Genomic DNA, 4882 nt, shown 5'->3' with positions numbered 1-4882 from the left:
TGAACAGAATACAATAACAAATGTAGGGGATATTAATCCAACTTAACAATACTCACTTCAACATCAATGGTCTAAATACATCAGTTAAAAGACAGAGACAGTGGATAAAAAGAAAGACCCAACTATATGTTGTCTATAAGAAACACACTTCATAGATTGTGTAGATGCCTGATCACTACACTGTATACCTGAAGCTCAAGTAGAATAATACTGAATTTCAACTACAATTATTTATATATATATATGTATATATGTATGTATATGTGTATATATATATATATATAAATACCGTGTTTCCCCGAAAATAAGACCTAGCCCGACAATCAGTTCTAATCTGTCTTTTGGAGCAAAAATTAATATAAGACCCAGTCTTATAGTGAAATAAGACTGGGTCTATAATATAATATAATATAATATAATATAATATAATATAATATAATATAATATCGGGTCTTATATAATATAATATAAAACTGGGTCTATAATATATAATATAACATAATGTAATATAGTATAATACTGGGTCTTATGTAGTATAATACACTTGATCTTAGCCAAAAGGCCGAGAAGCGATATTATATAGTATAATATAAGAACGGGTCTTATATTAATTTTTGCTCCAAAAGATGCATTAGAGCTGATTGTCCAGCTAGGTCTTATTTTCAGATAAACACTATATATATATATAGTATATATATATACACACATACACACACACACACACACACATACACACACGTGTATATATATACGTATATACGTATATATGTATATATATATGTGTGTATATATATATATCAGGTATATATATATATATATATATATATATATATATATATATATATCAGGGATGCCAAAACAATGTGTACAAGTGGACACTTTGGTCAGCGTTGCTCAAGCAGTAGTTCACCGTAATCAGAAATGTCTGGACACTGATAATAACCACTTTGAGCACCTCTTGTAATTGCAGAAGTCAAACGTGACTTGTATTCATCTTTTGTTATCAGTATATATTGAGTATTACAATTTTAATACAGTTTTCCTTTCTTAAAATGTGTATACTTTTTCTGGCACCAATATATGTATATATATTCCCCCCACAGATGTAAAGTGTAGCATAGGGAATATAGTCAATGGTATAGTAACAGCTATATATGATGTCAGAGGGGTAGTAGATGGGGGGTTTTCACTTTGTGAGGGGTGTAAATGTCTAATCATCATGTTGTTTTGTACACCTGGAACTAATATTTTTTTAAAAAAACACTTTAAATATAAGACAGGGATAGAGTAAAAGTAAAGGGACAGACAAAGATATTCCATGCTAATACTAATCAACAGAAAGCTGCAGTAGTTATATTAAGTTCAGATAAAGCAGAATTTAGAGCAAGGAAACTTATAAAGGATAAAGGGGGACATCACATAATAATACAGAGGCTAATTCTCCCAGAAGACAGAACAATCCTTATTGTGTATTCACCCAACAACAGAGCATCAAAATACTTGAGGCAAAACTCATAAAACTACAAGGAGATATAGATTAATCTATTTTAGTTAGAGACGTAACACCCCTCTATCAGTAATTTACAGATCCACCAGGCAGAAAAACTGTAAGGGTATAGTTGAACTAGCTAGCACCATCAGTCTACTAGATCTAATTAACATGTATGGAATACTTCATCCAACCACAGCAAATACACATACTTCTTAATAAGCTTGATTGTTATAAAATTAAGAATTTAATTGTAATCCCAAGAGTAGCCACTAAGAAAGTAATTTAAAAATATAGACAAAAGGAAATTAGATAGGAATCAAAACGGTGCTGTAGAAATAATTAATCACAAAAAAAAGACAGTGATGGAGGAATTGAGAAGTATATATAGAAAAGAATTAGCAAAATGGTAGAAGAAACTCTTTCCTTATCAGTAATTACTTTAAATACAATGGCTTAAAGTCTCCAAAGACAGAGATTGGAAAGATGGATTAAAAAAAATGATCCAACTATATGCTGTCTATAAGAGACACACTTTAGATCCAAAGACACAAATAATTTGAAAGTAGAAGGATAGAAAAAGATATTACAAGTACATATTAACCAAAAGACATCTGGGGTCTCCATACTAATATTAGAAAAATAGATTTTAAGTAAAAAAATCATTATAAGATACAAAGACGAACATTAGTATACATTTAAAAAGATATGACAATAATAATATATACACACCTAACAACAGAGGCCCCAAATACATGTATATGAAGCTAAACTGACAGATTAAAAGGAAAAAAAAAGAGTTCTACAATAAAGTTTGAAATTTTAATTCCACACTATCAATAATGGATAGAACAACTAGATGGAATATTAGTATGGAAAAAGACCACTTCAACAACTCTATGAACCAACTAGACCTAGCAGACATATATAACCTAACAACAGTATCATACATGTTTCTCAAGTACACATGGGATGTTACCCAGAATATACCATATGTTGTGCCACAAAACAAGTCTTTTTTTTTTAAATTATGTGTAACACAGGCACAATTATTTAAAGTTAATTTTATTTAAGGAATTCCCCATGTTGTGATTCCTTTCACTGCCTTAGTTCCTGAGTTTGAGTCTTAATTCCTTTTTAAAATTTTTGCTCAATCCACAATTGTCAGGTCAGTCAGTCTGTGGTCTTTTCAGCAATGTGAGCTTGTGTTGCTTTGTCTTGGAGTTCCAGTTTAAGCTTTAGTTTTCTGTGCTCTTTATCTTCTTCAGTCAGTTAAAACTTTCTTGAAGTTTTTAATTGCTTGCTCTGAGATTGTCCAATTCTATTAGAAGAAATGCTGCAGTCTTCTCTTTACTGAAGTCTGAAGTAACTTGACAAGGAATCATACATCCATAATGTAAATCATTATTTGTATGTCCCATAATGCTTTTGACCAGTCTTCCATTTGTACTTCTGTTCTTGTTTGCTCTGGCAGTGTCTCTGGTTTTGCTCCAAGATTTGAAGCCCACAGCTAGAACTCTGTGTTCTTTAAAAAGTCCTCAAATAAAGCTGTAGTAAGCCTCTCCTTTTCCAATTTTCTCTAAATACTTGCATGTTGATCTGGAATTGACAATATTTTTCTGAATTCCTCATTTGCTTTTGGATTAGCTGAGAGCACCTGGCACGCCCATGAGCCGACTCTGCCCGCTGGCCCAGAGTTTCTCAGGCCCAGTTTCTCAGCCACTGCATCAGTCAATCACAGCTAGCTGGGACCTTTCCGGAGCTCACCCAAGTGAAGAGGTCCATGCCTGCAAACAACCAGGAGGGATGTGGCAGTGGGGGAGCCAACTGCACGTCCTGCGCAAGGGCCCACTGGGAATGGAGGCGGGAAGGGAGACCAAGGCAGGCGGCGCACACCTAGCTTGCGTCTGCCCCGACCACTAGGGACGCAGGGCGGGGTCCAGAACCAGTCTTAATACATTTAAAAATATAGCAGTCGTACAAGGTATCTTCTCCTACCACAATGGAACAAAACTGGAAATCAATAGAATAAAAACTGGAAAAAAAATCACAAATATGCAGAAATTCAACAATGGCCTCTTAAACAATCAGTGTAACTGTACCGAAGAAATCACAAGGGAAATTAGAAAATAATTTGAGATGAATGGAAGCAAAACAAAACATACCAAAACCTATTGGATGCAGCAAAAGCATTGCTCAGATGGAAATTTATAGCACTAAATGCTCAAATCAAAAAGGGGAAAAATGTCCAGTTTTATATGTTGAGAAATAAAGAAGAGAAGAACACATTCAACCTAAAACTAGCAAAAGGAAGGAAATGGTAAAGATTAGATTGAGGATAAATGAAATAGAAGAGTAACAGAATCACGAAAACTAAATTTCTCCTTTAAATAAATATTGTGAAAACCTTTAAATAAATACTGTGAAAATCTTTAGCTAGAGTGATTAAGAAAAAGAGAAAAGATACAAATTATTAAAAATCAGAAAGATAAAATCAAAACCTCCAGTAAAGAAAAGCACAGGAACAGATGGCTTCACTGGTGAATTATACCAAACTTTTAAAAGAATTAATATTAATCTTTCTCAAACATTTCCAAAAAATTGAAGAGAAGGGAACGCTTCCTCATTCACTTCATAAGATAGTCTTTACTTTGATATCAAAGCCAGATAAAGTTATAAGAAAATAAAATTATAGACCTGTACTTAAACTATAGATGCAAAAATTCTCAACAAAATAATAGCAGTACTAACAGCATATTAAAAGTGTTATGCACCATGACCAAGGGGAACTTATTCCCTGAATAGTAGGCTGGTTCAATACACACAAATCAATTTAATCACATTAATATAATTAAGTTGAAAAAAAACACACCAACATTTCAATTGATGTAGACAAACATTTGACAAATATCTAACACCCTTTCATGATAAAAACACTCAATAGTCCAGGAAACCCCAAGCTAATATACTCAGTGGTGAAGGAATGAAAGATTTCCTCCTAAGATCAGGAGAAAGAAAAGGATGCCCACTTTTCCCACTTCTATTTAACATTGTACTGAAAGTTCTAGCTAGAGAAAATAGGGAATAAATAAAATAATAAAGTAAATGACATTGAAATTGGAAAGGAAGACATAAAACTATTTTTGTTTCTTACTGACATGTTCTTATATATAGAAAATCCCAAAAAACCCATCAAACTACTATTAAAACTATTAAGTGAATTCAGCAAAGTTATAAGATACAAAATGAACACTCAAACATCAGTTTTATTTCTATACACTCACAATGAATAAGCAACAAGAAATTAAGAAAACAATTCAATTTATAATAGCATAAAAAATAAGATATTTAAGAATAAATTTAACCAAAGTAGTGCAAGACTGGTACAATGAA

At 32.4% G+C, this 4882-nt stretch overlaps 1 pseudogene; it reads right to left on the bottom strand.

The window, feature by feature from the left end:
* Positions 1 to 472: 472 nt before the first annotated feature.
* On the bottom strand, positions 473 to 574 carry LOC117030521 (uncharacterized; annotated as a pseudogene).
* Between the last annotated feature and the right edge of the window lie 4308 nt (positions 575 to 4882).

Source organism: Rhinolophus ferrumequinum, chromosome X (assembly GCF_004115265.2).
Source record: "Rhinolophus ferrumequinum isolate MPI-CBG mRhiFer1 chromosome X, mRhiFer1_v1.p, whole genome shotgun sequence".
Lineage (NCBI taxonomy): Eukaryota > Metazoa > Chordata > Mammalia > Chiroptera > Rhinolophidae > Rhinolophus > Rhinolophus ferrumequinum.
This window is presented reverse-complemented; position numbering and strand designations above follow the sequence as displayed.